Source organism: Stegostoma tigrinum, chromosome 10 (genome assembly GCF_030684315.1).
Source record: "Stegostoma tigrinum isolate sSteTig4 chromosome 10, sSteTig4.hap1, whole genome shotgun sequence".
Lineage (NCBI taxonomy): Eukaryota > Metazoa > Chordata > Chondrichthyes > Orectolobiformes > Stegostomatidae > Stegostoma > Stegostoma tigrinum.
In genome coordinates, this window is record NC_081363.1 from 25,073,780 (window position 1) to 25,093,815 (window position 20,036).

Genomic DNA, 20,036 nt, shown 5'->3' on the forward strand with positions numbered 1-20,036 from the left:
ATGCATCATTTCGCATTTGCCCGGATTGAAATCCATCTGTTATTTATCTTCCCAACTCTCTAGTCTATCTATATTCTGCTGTAATTTCTGACAGTCCCCTTCACTATCAGGTACTCCACCAATCTTAGTATCATCAGCAAACTTGCCGATCAGACCACCTATGCCTTCCTCCAGATCATTTACATATATCACAATCAACAGTGGCCCCAGCACAGACCCCTGTGGAACACCACTGGTCACAGGTCTCCAATTTGAGAAATCTACTACTACCCTCTGTCTCCTGTTGCCCAGCCAGTTTTTTATCTATCTAGCTGGCACACCCTGGACCCCATGTGACTTCACTTTCTCCATCAGCCTGCCATGGGGAACCTTATCAAACGCCTTACTGAAGTCCATGTATATGACATCGACAGCCTTTCCCTCATCAATCAACTTTGTCAATCAACTATCCCACCAGGTTATAGTTAATCTCTGCTGCACTTGCATTTGCCCACTTTTGATCTGGATCCCATAATTCTCCTTTCTGATAACAATCTGATGATCTCAATCTTGAAACTTTCAATTGATCCAGCATCCGCAACCTCCTGGCAAATATCAGAACATAGATACATATAAGTGTATAGGTACAGTTTTTTTTGCAATTTATTCATGAGAAGTAGAAATTACTGGCAATGTTGACAATTATTTACCATCCTTAATTGTCCAGAGGGCAGTCAAGAAGCAACCACATTGCTGCAGTTCTGGAGTCACATGTAGACTGGAACAGGTAAGGAAAGCAGGTTTTCTTCCCTAAAGGACATTAGTGAATCAGTTGGATTGCTATGGCAATAAGCAGTTGCTATGTGGTCACCATTTAGCCATTATATAAGTTCCATATTTTTATTTTATTTAAATTTCACCATCCACTATGGCTTTATGTCAACATCTGAGAGTTTGGCTCAAGGAAAAAGCAAGGTCAAATGCTGACTTAAGACTTAGACTTCTTTAGAACGTTATTTGTTCATATTAATATTAAATACAATTACACATGACACACAACATTGAAGGACAATTCTCTTTCTGAATTTCTTTGTATCAATCTCGTGCTCTTCTCTAACTCCACCCCCACTTTGCTATTTATGCCCAGTGGTGAGCAGCTCTATGACATCATCAAAACTTTACTCCAGTACCTAAAGCCATTAGACAACATCCTTTCCCAACCTGTTTAATCTAATCATTGATTACCATTTATATAAATTCTCAAATGAGTTATCCATGCTCCCCCTATTGAAAACATTTATTATTTTCCTTTATGTCTCCAACCTCTTCCAAAACCTTGAGCTTGATTCATCTATGTAAATAGGTGGGTTAGGAGTGTTTCTGACAAGGTATAGAAACACTTGAGGTGGAGTTCATTCCTGATACCTTCTGTTAGATCAGGGATATAATCAATCTGACAGTATGTCAACATGCCCTGAATGGATAATCTGAACCAAGGGATCAGGTGAAGGTTGCAGCTCTTCATGGCACACTGCTAGTGGTGCCTGACTCTATTCCAGTGGGATAGGTGATTCCAGCTTTAAGGAAGATTCATGGGTAGGATGTATCAATGAGATATAATTAAGGTGGCTGAGCCAAATAGGACACTCGATTGTATCCAAAAGGCTAAGATCAGTGTTGTACAGACTGCTGACCTCTGATTGTACACTTCCTGTGCAGTCCTCTGCAGGCTGTTTATCTCTGTTCCAAAGTAGGCAGCGTTTTGGTGTGATGACACTTATTATAATTCTTTACCTGTCTAAACTGGAATTGGTGTTCTTTCTGGAAAGTGATCTGGATTGCCCTATTATTGTTACTTAGATTCCAATTGCTTGGTATTGTAATAAGTTGAAACTTTAATCTGTGCCCCAACAGCAGTTCAGATGGGGACAGCACTGAGGAGAGGTAAATGAGCCCCAGACAGTAAAATCAACATTTTTCTTCAGCAGATTTTTAATGGAAGAACCATACATTTGGCCATTGGATGGAGGTTGTCTAAGCAACTGTGCGACATCTTGTAAGCCCAGTGTCTTGCACATTCTTTAAACATCTATGTAGACAATATTCACTGTCCTTCCTTCCCTCATCAATCATTCTTGTTAACTCCTAAAAGACATATATTGCTGTACATTCCAATGCCAAGCTTATGATTTCCTTCAGAGAGTTCTTAGAGGTACTGTAACAGAAGTGAGATATGAGTTCTATAACAGACGTAAGATGTGGGAAAGAAACAAATCTCCATGCTCAGAAACCATTTCAGATTGTGCACCACCTTTGGATTTGAGAAGTTTATGATCACTTTAGATTTCTGGGGATCAGTTTATCCCATCCTCATTGATAATGTGACCAAGGAAACAGATGGTGCGCCTAGAAAATTCACATTTGTGAGTTAGTATAAGACCTGCAGCTTATGAACATTGCAAAACATTGTGTAATTTCCTTTCATGGAGCTGGATAGTTTCAACAAGTAGCAGAATATTGTCCATTTACTGCCATGTAATCTGTGTAAAATATTGGATATAATGTGATGGAACACATTTGAAGCAGAAATGATATTAAACAGAGTCCAATGAAAATGAAATAAAACAGTGAAATGAAACTGTCTGCCAAAAGGGATGATGAATGTGGTGAGGAGTGATGACATCTCATCTAGAGAATCCTGTCAAAGGGATTGTTGGTTATTGCTGTTCCTCCTGCTCCTACAAATATAAATGTTATAGTTACCGATGGAAACATTCCTGCCTTGTCCGCCATATCTTACTGCATATTTCAGAGCATGTGTACAAGGCATTCAGGTGTACATCATATACAGCAAGCACAAAGGATACTGGAGAAACTCAGCAGGTCAGCCAGCAACTGTGTAGAGAGAAACCAAGTTAATGTTGTATGTCAGGTGTGATTCTTTATTAAAAGGATAGATTATGTAACATAATCCTCCATTTCTAACACCTTTTAACAGATTTCTGACATTGAAAAGCATTCACATGGCTGGTAGGAATTTAATCTCTCGCAATGTTGGGCTGCTCTCGTTCTTCCGATCCATATGATTTTAATTATCCTTTAACTGAAACAATTTAACCTGAATTTGCTGGGTTTTTGTTTTATTTTTTCAATTTGAAATTATGACACTTCATTGGTGAGCTTTTTAGGCTAGTTAACTTCAAACTATTTTGGAACTAATCCAGGAGCCCTTGTGTGCTCTCATTTGAATACCTTAATATCCCTCTTAAGAAAGGGAGAACGAGGACGAGATGTGCTTGGAACTGGGAATCTCTGTGCATGGGAGAAAGTGATGGCTGGTACTCACTTCCACTGTATCTAGCCTCTTCGCATGGTTTACAGGTTTCCACAGTGCCTTTTAAGGAAATAGGCTGAGATGGATCAGAGGTATACTTATGGCACTCTCAACCCAGGTAGGTTAAGAGTGCAACAATATTTGCCAGTGTTAAGCTAAAGAATTTTCAAGTGCCTGTTGTTTCTGCTATTGATACTTTAAATTATCTATTAATACTGTTTTCGGCCTGTAGTAACTTTTATAGCTTTTAAGAAAATGCAAAGTTATCAAGGAATAACTTTTTAAACTGTATTTTAATACATTCCACTATCACTGTACATCTCATTTGTTTAATATACTGTATAGGAGGCAAATAGGCATGAAGTGTAATATCTTAGCTTGGAGGGGAGGGCATGAAAAGTCATAAAGATGAGTAGCGTACACTCCCTAGCTCGAAGGGCATGTAAAGTCATACGGAATTAGTTGAGGTCGTAGTTTGGCATGAGGGCAACCCATCTTAGCCTTCAGCAGCCGCTGAGGCTGCCTTCACATGGCCAGCTGGTCTGATTGCAGTCACATACACCCCAACACTCAGAATAAAAACCCTTTCTCCAACATTTTCTCCTGAAATATTGTTAAATATTATTAAATTGGACAAGGCTTAGAAAAGAAGTATCAGGATGTTGCCAGGACTAGAGGGTTTGAGTTATATGGAGAGGCTGAGACTTTTTTCACCAGACCGTAGGAGCTTGAGGGATAACCTTATAGAGGTTTATGAAATCATGAGGGGCACAGGCAAGGTAAATAGCTCACTCCCTAGGTTGGAGGGGAGTTCAAAAACTAGAAGGCATATTTTTAAGATGAGAGGTGAAAAAGTACTGTTCGAGGAAGGGTCACCGGACGCGAAAAGATAACTCTGAATTTTTTTCTTCACAGACGCTACTGGACCTGCTGATCTTTTCCAGCAACTTCTGTTTTTGTTCCTGATTTGCAGCATCCATAGATCTTTTGGTTTTTATTTAAGCTGTTAAGGGCACCAAGGGGCAACTTTTTTTACACAGAGTGTGTTTTGCATGCAGAATGAACTGCCAGAGGAAATGATACATGCAGGTCCAGTTACAACATTTAAAAGATTTGATAGGTACATGAACAGGAAAGGTTTAGGGGAATATGGGACAAACACAGGCAAATGAACCAGTTAAATTGGGAAACTTGCTTGAAATGGACAAGAGATAATGGGAACTGCAGATGTTGGAGAATCTAAAATAACAAAGTGTGAAGCTTTGGGTGCCTCCCAGGCCCCAAGATGACTTTCCATATTAAGCAGAGGTTCACCTGCGCATCTGACAATGTAGTATACTGCATCCACTGTACCCGGTGTGGCTTCCTCTACATTGGGGAAATCAAGCGGAGGCTTGGAGACCGCTTTGCGGAACACCTATGCTCGGTTCGCAATAAACAACTGCACCTCCCAGTCACGAACCATTTCAACTCCCCCCCCCCATTCCTTGGACAACATGTCCATCATGGGCCTCCTGCAGTGCCACAATGATGCCACCCGAAGGTTGTAGGAACAGCAACTCATATTCCACTTGGGAACCCTGCAGCCCAATGGTATCAATGTGGAATTCATAAGCTTCAAAATCTCCCCTTCCCCCACTGCATCACAAAACCAGCCCAGCTCGTCCCCACCTCCCTAACCTGTTCTTCCTCTCACCCAACCCCTCCTCCCACCTCAAGCCACACCTCCATTGCCCACCTGCTAACCTCATTCCGCCTCTTTGACCTGTCCGTCCTCCCGGACCGACCTATCCCCTCCCCACCTCCCAAACTATACCCTCCTCTCCACCTATCTTCTCCTCTATCCATCTTCGGTCCGCCTCCCTCTCTCTCTCTATTTATTTCAGAACCCTCACCCCATCCCCCTCTCTGATGAAGGGTCTCGGCCCGTAACGTCAGCTTTTGTGCTCCTGAGATGCTGCTGGGCTTGCTGTGTTCATCCAGCTTCACACTTTGTTATCTTGAAATGGACAAGTTGGGCTGAGGAGTCTGTGTCATACAACTCCCCGACTGTATGCTCTTTGAGACAGACAGGTCAAGCTGGGAATATACCAGCTTCGGTTATGGCATTTTTGCACATTGCTGCTCAGAACATCTACCCAATAGAATAGTACTCATATATTCAGAGCTTAAACCATTTATCCAGGCTTCTTCCAAATGCCTTTGAACCATTTCCCATTGATAGCATGCAAGGAACAGATTCATTAACAAATTTGTTTAACAATGCATGTCAAGGCTCTTATTTTTAGCTATTTAAGAAGAATGAATGGATCATATAATCTGTACATTATGGTCAGCTACTTGTCTCTCTCAAATTTGATTTTTTTCAGAATTCTAACAAATCATAAATTACCCATGATTTTGTTTTAAAGGCAAGTCAAGATCTTTTCCCAATAATTGGAACTCCGTTTCCTCTATCTCATGTTCAAGCTTTCACTTTCAGTTCTCTTACAGTAGCTCTTTAGCTCATTGATCCATTACCCAAGTTTTAATTATGTTTGTTTTGTTTTCAGAACAGCTTTTGAAGCTGGAAAGCAGCCAAACCTAACTAAATAACAGAGTCCTCCGCTTCAATCTGAAATAATCTAAATTAGGTTATAGAGAGAAACAGAGAGAAAGAGAGAGAGAGAGTGGTATTGAGAGTAAAAGCAAAATCAAGCAAATGATGGAAAATTGAAATAAAAACAGAAAGTGCTCAAAAACTCAACATGTTTGGCAACATCTGAAGAAAGAGAGAAGAAAAGTTTAAAGGTGGAATCTAACAGGGCTCTGAGAGATTTGAGCTTTGGCAAAATTTGTTGCAGAATTGGGCGAGAAGTTGGGATCATCACGCTGCAACTTTTATGCTTTGGACAATCAACAAGGCAAGCTTCTTGATGAGTTCCAATTCAGTGGGATTATTCCTAGTTCAAGTTTTGATGGCCAACTCATGTCATTAGTATTCAGCTTTCTCTCTTGCCAAACCTCACCACACAAGATAGAAACATGGAAATCACAGTGGGTACCTGAAAGGTTCAGATCATCACTTGGTCCAAACATCCTCAATTTTGCATACAACCAAACTGCAGCTTAGGGCATATTCCACCAGCATTAGCCATATGCAACACTTTTCCACTGATATTGACAAACTTGTGTTGTCAGCCGCACCAAAGATGCTTGGCTTGAACAGACAGGACACAGCTCATGGATTGGACCAAGCTACATCTTAGGGCTACTTGCTTGCTCTTTTATCATTCATTCATTTAGCTCCTGCCTGCAAGCTCATGCCACCTCTGCCTTTCAGTTAGTGCAGTTGCACAATCAGATAGCTTGCCTTGTTGGTAAGCAGTCCACAGGCTAGGAGGTGCGCATCTTTCTGTACACAGACACCATGTGATTTTCAACTTGGTTCATCAGCTGAGGGGATGAACAGTGAATTACCATTAACAGGAAATTTTCATGTTCATGTTTTGATTCAATGCCATGAAACTTTGTGGGGTGTGTGGTCGATATTGAGAACTCCCAGGACAACTCCTTCCCAATTGTGAGTCACTGTACCAAAACCTCTAGTCAGTAATCTTCCTTTAATAGCTGGCGACAGTGGTGTCTGGGATATTGTCTGTAAAGTGTGATTCTGTGAACAAATCTCAGGTTGTTATTTGACTAATCTGTGAGATAACTCTCCCAATTTGGCACACGTTCCCAGATATTGGTATATAGGGCTTTGCGGGTTTGACAGGCCTATGTTTGCTGTTGTCAATGCAAACATTGACCAATTTTAGCATTAGTCAATACTGGCTGATTGATCGGATTTTTTTTGCTTCTTTCTTTCAACTTTGGTGCAGTTTTGAAACAACTGTGAGACTTGTTAGACTATGTCAGAGGTTAAATTAAGGGTCACCCACATATCTGTGGGTCTTCTCCAAAGAAGGTGATGATTTTTTTCCCCTAGAACCTCTTCTCTCTGATGCATTGGCCACATACCCCTGTTAATGTACTTGGCAATCCATGCTGTGTCAATCGCTTGTCTGAACCTTTCAGTCAATGGCAATAGCACAGCTACTCATAATATCAGAATGACGCTTGCCTGTTTGCCCACCTTCATTTGAAGGTTAGTTTATCATTCTTTTGATGAAGACATCTTATTTTCCAAAAGACTATGCTGAGAATGAGGGAATATATGGTGCCAGATAAATCTTTAACATCAGGTAAATGAAAACCGTTACCTCAATGATACGGGTGATCTTAATCATCTGGGTAATCCTGATAAGCGTTTCTTTATTTTTAAACGCTAGAAATCTGGAGAGAAATTTGCTGCTGCAACGGCCAGTTAGGGTGGCACGGTGGCTCAGTGGTTAGCACTGCAGCCTCACAGCGCCAGAGACCTGGGTTCAGTTCCGCCCTCGGGTGACTGATGGTGCAGAGTTTGCACATTCTCCCCGTGTCTGCATGGGTTTCCTCCAGGTGCTCCGGTTTCCTCCCACAGTCCAAAGATGTGCAGGCTAGGTGGATTGGCCATGCTAAATTGCCCGTAGTGTTCAGGGGAGTGTGGGTTATAGGGGGATGGGTCTGGGTGGGATGCTTCAAAGGGTGATATGGGCTTGTTGGGCCGAAGGGCCTGTTTCCACACTGTAGGGGATCTAACCTAAAAAAAACGTGGTCGCACGCTACACAGTAATTACACGGAAAATTCAGTTTGAAAGGGATCTTAGATTCATAGAGATATTCACCACAGAAACAAACCTTTTGGTCCTACTCATCATGCCAACCAGATATCCTATATAAATTTAGTTCCATTTGCCAGCATTTGGCCCATATCTTGCTCAACTCTTCCTATTCATTTACCCATTCAGATGCCTCTTAAATGTTGTAATTGAACCAACTTCCACCACTACCTCTGGCAGCTCATTCTACACATGCACCACCTTATACATGAAAAGGTTGCTCCTTAGGTCCTTTATATCTTCCCCCTCTAAAACTTAGAACTATGTCCTCTAGTTTTGGACTACCCCACCCTGGGGAAAAGATGTTGCCTATCTACCCTATCCCAACTTGGTTCCCACCAAAGCAGTGGGCTATTGGAAACCAAAGATGTCTTCTAGTATTTCAGGCTATTGTACAGGCGTCACAGGGAGAATTGTGCTTGAATTGTGAATCATGAGGTCAGGAAATAAATTAGAAGGCCACGTAGCCAATAGCTAATGGAAATGCCTCCATGAAAGCTTGTTCTTTGGTGAACAGCTTGAACATTGAGAAGGTATCAGACTGAGCTCTCGAGATACAACATACCTTTTGAATTGTTGCATGGAAAAGTGAATCAGTCTTGGAAAGACAAAGTCTCTTGATGGGGGAGTGGTTTTGGGGGATAATGGTGATGTGGGGGAGAAACAAGAAATAGAATTCAGTTTGTGACGTGGGCATTCATGTGGTGTAATGTTAAGTTAATTGAACTTAATCTGTTTAATTCTTTTTTATATGAAGTGAAGTCTGTTTCTATTTAAAACATGAAATCTTGATTGCCAGGTATGTGAGTGTTTTCTTTCAGCATCGACAGTCCCTAACGGATAATAAAACCGGTAACAAAAATACAAATCAACTACTAAAACAGCACCTCAGCAATGCTTGTAGTTAATTAAGATGCAAAAGATGGCTTAAAAAAAAGTTAGTTTCATGCATGTTAATTGTGACTAATTAACTCTGATTTAAAACTTAAATAGCCTTATGACCATATACTGATATTGAACCATACTCAGTTTATTCTGTATGGAAATGTCAATGTTCTATTAATTGTTTTACTTGTTAATCATAAATGTGTTGATTCAATTGAGGTTTGGAGTCCCACAGAGATCTAGGCAACAATCAACAAAGGTCAAACGCAAAAGCCAGGAACAACCTGAAGATTATTATTGCAATACAAATACAAGTGAGAATATAGGCCAAAGCTATTTGCCTAATCCTCCAATAAAAATAGCCAAACAGCCCACAAATACGCAAATGCCATGCTTAGATTTTTATGAACCATATCTCTTCGGTTACTTTGACCGATCATCAAACTTTCAGCTTTACAGCTTCTTCTTGTTATTTCTCTCACATGATGTTTAGTTGGATAAGATCAAACTAATTAAGCAATCGCAAAATATGTAGGAGGTATGAAATAAAAAACAGAAAATGCTGAAGAAACTCAGCAAGTTTGGCAGCATCTGTGGAGTGAAAGGCATAGTTAATGTTTCAAGCCCTTTGACTCTTCTATCTACCTCCCTCTTTATCATAGCCCAGGTCACAATTCAGATGATCATTAATTTTTTCTACACTGCTGGGCATCTCTTTTCACTCAGGACATAACACTGCACTCTGTTTCCAAGCTGGCAGTGTCAGGTGTTTGGCATGCAGTGGAGGTCTGCCCTCTTCTTCACCACCCCATCCACCATCATCTCCTGTTCCTTGTCCACAAAGCAGGCAGCTACATTGCCATTTATCTTCAATTATAACAGTCAGGCACCACAGTGTGAGGCTCTGTTCCTGCTTTGTTATGTTTGGAGCGGGGAGCAGCTGGATGAGTATTGTGCCAAGGGCATGTAGAGTGCAAAGTCACACTTCCACCTCTCTGGCTGCGCAATTCGTGGAGTAAGGCACTTAACAACCACACTGCATAGTTAATGAAGTGAAGAGCAGAAGACTGAGTGAGCAAAGTTGCTCTGAGCCATGGCAGACCAATTGACAAGAAATTCATTTGCCAAAGTAGTTCAACTGAAAATGGAAAGATCCTGTCAATGTATGCACTATGAGTGCAGAGACTGACAGGAATTACAAACAGCTAAAGCATGAGAACAGTCCTGAACATAATGGCTAACTTAGATAAGCCACAGTGTAAATTCTAATGCATGCTTTTTTTTCTTTTTAAGGGGGATATGTGGGATAAATTCACCACACCATACCAATATATCTCCTGGCTTGCCATAGTCATGTGACCCCTGACGTGAGACAATCAATGCAGGCGTCGCATCTTACAGCCAGTTCAATAAAGACACAGCACAAGCGAGGCTTTAGTTCTATGATCTCACAACATTAAACTATTGCAGTCTGAGTATTTTATTGTCCTTAGGTAGCTTGATCCATCATCTGTTGAAGGTTCCTCTGAACAGTCGCACTATGAATCTTCACACCTCAATTATTACATGATAGAAAGAATGAACACCGTGGGATTGCCTTGACAGAATCATATAAAGCTGATTTCAAGTGCTGATTTACTGCTTAAAAATAAAACCTACATTTTACAATTTTACAGAGAGCCCTTGGCCAGAATGTTGATTTCCAAACCAAGAGATACCAAAATTTCTTCTGGGGTTCTGGCCTGTTCGCAACATGGTTCTGGATCCCCAAATGCGCAAACACACATGCGCATGAAGACACAAACAAAACATTTTTCAACAGTAATAACATTTGCAATGCATCTTGTATGGAGCAAGTACCTGCACGAGGATGTCCAATTTGTTTTGTTCAGATAGGACTCAGTTAAAGAGATTTAAGGAGGCAAAGCCTCCAAAAGGCATAGACTTCAACAAACCTATCTGGAGAAGATGAAATGAAGCTAAGAGACACTCAGTGAGAATTGAGGGGAAGAAAGGTAGACAAAATTCCTAATGAGCGGGAAAAGTTTTTATTTTCTGTCTGCATGGAGCAGGCAAGTGTCAAAGTGGTATTGCATCAAACAAACTAATCAACCCTTGCTGAATGCACAAATTCCAATGAGGTCAATGCTGGGGGAAGCAGCTGAGAACAATCCTGGTAAATATTAGGATTATATCTTATGAATTTTTGAAGCTGTGAAAATTTTGATCATGCATAGAACATCACTAACTTCTAAGTATTTCATATGGAAGAAATTGTCAGGGCTTTTGTTTTAAACTACTTAACAGTTCTGTCAATATATAAACACCCTCAATTCTCATCCTTGATTTCAAATGTCCCTCTGGGACCTGACTGTTCCCTACCTCTGCAATCTGATTTTACAACACCAGCAATTTTAGGCAGATTATCAACCTCTCTACTTCTCCACTTTCTTCAAAACCTCAAAAAGTACACTCCTGGTCAGCTTCCTGAATGTTTCCTCATGTGGTACACTGCCATATTTTGTTTTATAATGCCTTCATGAAGTACCTTAGGATATTTTATTACGCTAATGAAGCTACACAAATACTGGTAGATTTTTAGCAGAATGAAAATGTAGATGGAATGTTTGCAAAGATGACCCTTTATATGGCCTCAACAACCAATTGATTTGTTCAAGTTATGCCAATGTTGTAGGTTCAGGCATGTTGGTAAATTCCAAAGTTAAATTGGCAGTTATTAATGTCTGGATGCACTGTAGACATTATCATAGAGAAAGTGAATACACACATAGAATCGAAGCATCTCAATTAAATGTCTTCCTGTTTAAAATAGGAAAATTGTAAGAATGCGTGCACATTCCAAAAGAATGGAAATTGAGCAACCTAGGGATGTTAAGTTGCATAACTTAAAGACTCCCTTGAGTGTGGAAGGATGCCATTTGTTCCAAAGAGCATCCCATTCAGACCCACGACCATATCCTTTAAACCTAATCCACCTAGCCTACGTATCCCTGAACACCGGACAATTTTTCAGTATGGTCAATCCACCTAAGTTCCACATCTGGAGAATCCGAGATAACAAAGTGTGGAGCTGGATGAACACAGCAGGCCAAGCAGCATCTTAGGAGCACTCCTAGTTGCTTGCTATCACTTAATTCAAGATCTTTTCATTAGACGTTCAATCAGGTACTAAGGTACTCAAGTAAGGCCAGAAAAATAGCAACCGATTTGTCTCAAATGTTCAGCAATAATGTGAATCCAATTTTAGCAGAATCTAAGTTGTGAAATGCTGTGCAGAAACTCATCTTTGAAATTAGATCAGCCACAATTGTTTCATGACAGCAATACATTTTCAACAACAACAATTTCTTCTTACATAGTGCCCAGGTCCTATATGAATTCATCACTCAGGAAGCAAAGTATTACTGATTCATATAAGAGGTGTAAGGGTCAGATCACCAAAAGCTTTAGATTTTATGGTGTATTCTAAAAGAGAGTAGCAGAATAAGGAGGCAGCAAAGTATAGGTAGTGAATTCCAGAGCTTAGAACCTTAGAAACAGAAGACAAGGCTGACATACAATTAAAATAAGGGCTCGTTGATGGGCAGCAATTAGATGATTGTGAAGTTAGAGAAGACTATAAAGATTGGGAAGAGGTGAGGCCATGGAGTTCTTTGAAAATAAGGGTAATTTTTTAAAAAAGTAAATGGTGCTTGATTGAGTTGGTGTCAACAGATGGGCATAGGGGAGCAATCCTACTTCTCAGGCACAGGTAGCAGTGTTGTGATAACCTTAGGTTTATGAAGTGTAGCATAAGCAAGGCCAGCCAGGAATGTTTGCATGGCCAGGTAATGGGTCTGTAGAATCCCTACAGTGTGGAAACAGGCCCTTTGGTCCAACAAGTCCACACCGACTTTCAGAGCATTCCAAACCCACCTCATCTACACATCGCTGAACACTATGGGCAATTTAGCATGGCCGATCCACGTAGCTTGCACATCTTTGACTGTGGAGGGAAACCCATTCAGAAATGGGGAGAATGTGCAAACTCCGCACAGGCAGCTGCTCGAGGGGGAAATTGAGCCCTGGCCCTGTAAGGGAGCAGTGCTAATCACTGAGCCACCATGCTGTCCCATGTCAAATATATGGCTGCAGCAGCAGATGAGTTGAGATATGGGGAAGGTCAGACAGTGTTAGCAAAATAGACAATCTTATTGAAGGCATCGATATGTAATTAGAAATTCACTTCAGTGTAGAATACTGACACCAAGATGACAAATAGATTGACTTAATTTCAAACTGTCAGGAAATGGATTAAAGTCAGTAACTAGGAAATGGAGCTCGGAGCAGGGGCCAAAAGATCTGTTTAAATTTTCCCAAAACTTAACTGGAGAAAATTTCTGTTTGTGCAGCATTGAATGTTAGCTATGCAGTTTACTAATTGTGCGAGGTAGAGGAGTCAACGGATAAGATACACTGTGTTGAAATTTCCAACATTGTACAAAAATATTTCATAAAGTATTCATAATATTTTTTAGAAATTCTGGATAACTTCTGTTTGTTCTAATTGCTAAGCATAACCTTTTCACTTTGGAATAGTTTTAGCACTCATTTGTGATACCTGTGGTATTTTCAGTATACAATTAATATGATGCATAAATTTGTCATGGACATTGGAGCAAATCGGTGATAATGAATCAGGAGCCATTTAATGCTCCATTCAAGTTTATTTTCTATTCAATTTGAGCAAAATGGAAACCAGACCAATAATTTGCTGCCTCCCATTTTATCCCTCCTCTTTGAATCCAATTTATATTCTGGAATTGTATTCATTCCTTTCATTGTGTTTCTATGTGTTTGGAGTCTGCCAAAGAAACAGCTCTCTGTGAATATTTGTGCCATTGTCAACATGGATATGCCATGCAATGATAATGCCAGTTTTCACAGATGCACAGTTGTCTAACCTGTTGTTCTTAAAGCTGTTGCTGGCAGCTACTACTTAAAAGTAAGTAAAGAGAATTTTGTTTACATGAAACAGGAAGCCAGGCAGCAAACAAAAACATTTTGTGGCTCCATATTTAAACCACAGGACGCTATAAGCCTACAGTCGCCCTTACTTCAAAGATTTCCCGTTCCTACTAACTCCTTCCGTCTGGATTTAGGTAATCTTTAGCAAGCATGAATATATATGCATACTTGACTTATTATTATTCATAAATGTGATATACAACCGAAACATTTGATTTTATAGAATGACCTATCACAACTCTCTGTCATTTATTCTCAGCAGTATTCCATCAACAAAAATTTGCTGATCCGTTTTTAATTTTATTGACCTAAAATTCTTCTGGTCTTCAAAATTTCACCCAAATGGCAGCACACCTAAGAAAGCATTATATCAGTCCTACAAGGAAGAGTCAGCCTAGTTTATGCTTCTTTTAATTATGGAGGCAACCTGATAGATACATGCTGCCAACTGATTCAAGCCAACGCACAGAGAATCAGATAGTTTAATAAAGTAGGTGAAATGCTGGTAATGCTTTCATTTGTTGGTTTATTAAGGTTGTAATTACATTCCAACAGGTTTAAATTAGATGTAATTTTTCCATCATATTTGTGTACAGACAATTACATTTTGCCTGTACTTGTTCTTGTATTCATTGAGAAAATACAATCAGGGCAATTTTAATATGGCTTCCCGCACAGATCCATCCAAAATTCCACAGCCTTAGTGTCTTCTGTCGAGTGTGTTTTTGGCGGTGATATTGTGGTGTGCTCATGCCTCCGCTGTTGTCAGAGATTGTTCACACCCATCTCATCGATCTTCAACCATCTTTATTAAACCATAAGCAGGAGATGATAACAGAAGACATCTTTGGAATCCTACGCACATGAATCCTAGTTCCATGTGATGTGATCATCATCACATATTTCCTGATCTACCTCTCTGCCCAAGTTTGCTTTCCCACAAACCCTTAAAATCATGAACTATTGATGGTTTCCATCCAATCAGTACATTTCTCCTCCCTGCCCTGAACCCTTTCCCCCACACCCCATACAGTTCTTTGGCCTGAGATGTCAATCTCCCACAATGTTCTCAGCTCTTGTGGAGATTGTGTCTTCTATACATGCTTCCATGTCATATCCTTGGAATGTGAACATATTGGTATAATGCTTGGGCTGCAACACTTCGAGGAATCCTGAATCTAGGGATAATGAAGACCAGCAAAGGAAAAACTGATTCATGAGGACCCAGATAACCCTGGAAAATGAAGATGATGACCTGAAGTTCATATTCTGCTCTTCTTCTGAGTTGCATACCTGAGGAAAAGATGAAAGACTTGCTGGAAAAAAGGAAACACTTTCAGCCCCTATGAGAATTTTAATAATTGTGTTCTCCATGGTAACAGTGATGATGAAAAACCCATTCAATACCATTTCCACGAATGCATCTAGAAAAAGAAAACAAAGAGCAAGGCAATTCTGGAGACAAGTGAATAAGGATTCCTTTGCTAGTCGTAAGGTGGGCATTACTCTTTCTGTAGGTAGTGCTAACATTTCCACACTTGCTTTAGCTTGATGCTTCTCCTCCGCTGATCATAGCCTCTCAGAACCTCCATCAGATTGTAGGGGTGCATCATCATCAAATTGAAGATTTGATGAAGTGTGATCCTGTTGAACACCTACATCAGGATTAGGATCTATGGAAAACTGCTGCATAGCACTTGCCTGAAAGTTCAACACTAGACTTGTATAATTTCTGTATCTGAACATCGATGGCAATAAGGTGTTGGTACTTCTTCAGATAGCTGCTGTCTAGCCAACAATTTGTTCAGATGATCTTGTAATCTCTTTTGATGCAGTATAGTATTTGTGCACTCCAATAATTTCTGTTATGGGGCCATTTATAATGTGTGCATCCCTCATTGTGGCCTGTTAGTGCTGTGTGACTACTAGAAGCTGGATTCTTAGCTTAAGTCTCTTTAAGGTAATGGGATTTCTCCAACATTTGCTTCTTGATACTTAGCTTTAAGCTTTCTAAGATATGCTGCAGCTCCGGAAGCGCTGAGCCTCTGCTGATTTACTAAAAGAAAACTTGATGAATTCCCTGACTTGCTCATGGGCTTGACTGCTGACTTTGGCTGCCATTTGTACAAATTAGTAATCTTTAAATGTTCAATATTAATTGTCAAATTTGGACTTAAACATACCCTTGACCCAGTCATTTTCAGAAGCTGCTTACAGTTGTTCAACTACATGTTGTGGGCACTTTCCAAATCTTTCTCTGAAGGTATCCAGTTCATTTTGATAGTTCTTCACATCTTGTATGGATGTGTCACATGCAGTTGAGTTTTGCTAATAGAGATGTGATACTATCCACACTATCTGAAGCTTCAATGCTCATGAATCTATGTCAAATCCCTAAGACCTCCTTTCTGTATGATTGATGAAATCTTTCCAACTCCATAATCCAAGACTCCTCAGATATTGCGGCCACTTTGCTGACGATAGAAAAGTTGGAATTTGATGGTGATTATAGCTGAGTTACTAAAAGCTCCCCTTCAACTGTTGTCCTATTAATGTTAAAGTATCTACAGTTTCTGCCTACACATTGCACTCAGTTTGCAACATTGGCAGTTTTTTTTTACCTTCAGCGTGAGCTTTCTGCAACTTCACCAAATCATATTCATCTGTAATAGGTGGTGAGGTATGGCTGACAGCAACTAAGATTTCTGGATGTCAGTTGTGCCCTGACCTTCATCACAAGAAGAAATTTCTATATCCATTTGCAATTGCTGCTGTTGTTGCTTTCCATAGAATCCCTACACTGTGGAAGCAGGCTGTTCAGTCCCTACTGATCCTTCAAAGAGAATCCCACCTAGACCCACACACCTACCCATCCCTGTAACCCAGCATTTCCTATGGCTAACCGACCTAGCCTTTACATCTTTGAACACTATGGTCAATTTAGCCTGATCAATCCACCTAACCTGAAAATTTCTGGGCTGTGGGAGGAAACCCGTGTAGTCACAGGGAGAATGTGCAAACTCCATGCAGTCACCAGAGGCTGGAATCAAACCCAGGTCCCTGGTTAGCATTGTGAGGTAGCTGTGCTAACCTCTGAGCCACCTTACCATCATTTGATGGCTCAGTGGAATTAACAACCAAATTCACTCTTTTGTTATCTTCATCAACATGAGGATGCTTCTCCTCAAAGGAGGTAACAGAGTCTTCATGGTCATTATTGGTTGAATCGAAGAGATCGGAAGATCCGAGTTATCTACTTCCATTACATTATCAGCATCAGTCACAACTTCATTCTCTGCCATATTTTCCTGAAAGAGTAAACAAAGTTCCCAAATGCATTCTTAGTTGGCCACCTTCATTCTTAATTGGGTTTTTTGCGGGGTTTTTTGCCATTGCTCATTGCGTCTTCTTTAATTGGAATAAAAAGTCTGCACTATCTTCCTGTGGTGCTGGCTCTGGAGGTTCCATAGTGGAGAATGATTTGCGGTGTCTGAGAGCGAACTTCAATTTCTTCATGAAACTGCCAAACCATGAAGATTCAAAACCACACAAACATCACTTTTTAATAAGCAAGCGATCTGATTAGAAATAACAAAACAAGTATCAGGGATCTCTCTGCCATTATGACTAAATATAATCCGAATCTTCCACCTCACTCTTATTTGGATTACTGCTGTCCTTTGGAATTGAACAGAGAATGGCTGGGGAAATCTTGATTTTAACTGCCATGTTGAATCTGAAAGCAAAGACACTCTTTCTCTTCTATCTAATTAAAAATAAGTTTCTTTCTCATTAACCATGTTATTTACATACCAGAATTTTCTTATGCTTCTGCATAATCAGGAGAGCCAACATCTTATAGTAGGTCTGTTACATAGCCCAAAAATAATTCAATCTGCTTCTTACTTTCCTCACTGTTTAATTCCTTTTGATTTGATCTTTAACTTACGGCTTCCTCCATGATAATCCAATCAATGGCATAAACTGGCATTACCTATTTTGTAATGTTCTTTGTGATCTTGAAGAACCTAACTTATCAGCTCAGTCTTTAACCAATTACTCATGCCTATGTCGATAAATGCACTTCCCTGTACATTTAGAGATCAGAAGAGATTCATGTAACTGCACTTACGCACATACAGTTTCCACAATGGACACCTCATTTCTCTGTCTTAATCTTACAAGATACTTGCTCATTTATTTCTGAAGTTGATCATAATTCAAACAGCAATCACCTTTTACATGCAGACTCTGTATTGGTGATGTACTGGAACTGGTTTGGTACAATTTGTTTCTCCCTGAATATTCATGTTTGAACACTGTAAATCAGGTATGAACACTGAGTTGTGATGTTTATTGAAAGTTGGACCATGCTGTGAGGTGTTGGTTTGTTCAGGATTAAGAATTTGTTTAAGAATTCTGTGTAACCATGTATGGAGTATATCTGATACCGAAGCATGGCCATTTCAGGAGAACATTCAGTGGACTTTTACCTCATGGAACAGGATGAAATTCTACCTTCACCTCCTCCCTCACCCCCATCCCAGGCCACAAGAAGACATTCCACATCAAGCAGATGTTTACCTGCACATCTGCCAATGTGGTATACTGCATCCGCTGTACCCGTGGTGGCCTCCTCTACATTGGGGAAACTAAACGGAGGCTTGGGGACTACTTTGCGGAACACCTACACTCAGATCACACTAAACAACTGCACCTCCCAGTCACAAACCATTTCAACTCCCCTTCCCATTCCTTAGACGACATGTCCATCCTGGGCCTCCCACTGTGCCACAGCCATGCCACCCGAAGGTTGCAGGAACAGCAACTCATATTCTGCTTGGGAACCCCGCAGGCCAGTGGTATCAATGTGGACTTCACAAGCTTCAAAATTTCCCCTTCCCCCACCGCATCCCAAAACCAGCCCACCTTGTCCCTGCCTCCCAAACCTGTCCTTCCTCCCACCTATCCCCTCCTCCCACCTCAAGCCCCACGCCACCTCCTACCTACTGGCCTCATCTTGCCCCCTTGACATGTCCATCCTACCTGGACTGACCTATCCCCTCTCTAACTCCTACACTCACTTTTACTGGCTCCACCCTCTCCTCTTTGACCTGTCTGTTTCCTCTCCACCCATCTTCTCCTTTATCTATCTGCTATCTGCCTCCCCCTCTCTCCCTATTTATTTCAGAATTCCCCTTCCCCTCCCCCTATTCTGAAGAACAGTCTAGGCCGAAATGTCCGCTCTCCTGGTCCTCTGATGCTGCTTGGCCTGCTGTGTTCATCCAGCTTTACACCTTGTTGTCTGAAATTCTACCAATGCTTAGATTAGTCCAATGCAGAATTGAAATTATGTAGGTACACTTGGTCATTTACAAGTGTGAAGAGATACATGGCATTGCAAGCCGCACTTCTGCCTTCACTGTATTTTTCAGATTATTTTTTCAGCAGAATTTTCAGCTCCCCTGCTTGCATGCGTTTAATTTTTTGTTGTTGTTGTCGACAATGCACTCACAAATAAAACCAGCACTGTTCCTTTTCTGAATGTCATTGTTCAGGATCTTCAGACCTAGAACATTGACACAATGTCCGTATCACAGTGAAACTCCATGGAGGATCCCAGGCTTATTGCCCTCTACAAAAATGTAGGGGATCTCTGCCAAAAATCTTTACGACCCAATAATTAAGCTTGAATGACACATCAACAGCAACCTCCAGGCAATTATGAAATATAGTTTGGGGTGGCACATGGCTCAGTGGTTAGCACTGCTATCTCATAGCACCGGGGACCCGGGTTCAATTCCACCCTCGGGTGATTGTCTGTGTGGAATTTACACATTCTCCCCATGTCTGTATGGGTTTCCTCTGGGTGGTCTAGTTTCCTCCCACAGTCCAAAGGTGGATTGGCCATGCTAAATTATCCAAAGTGAGCAGGGATGTGCAAATTAGGTGGGTTGTAGGGAATAGGTTTGGGTCAGATGCTCTGAGGGTATGTGTGGATTTGTGGGCCAAAGGGCCTGTTTCCACACTGGAGGGATTCTATGATCTGTGATAAGTGTTACAAATTT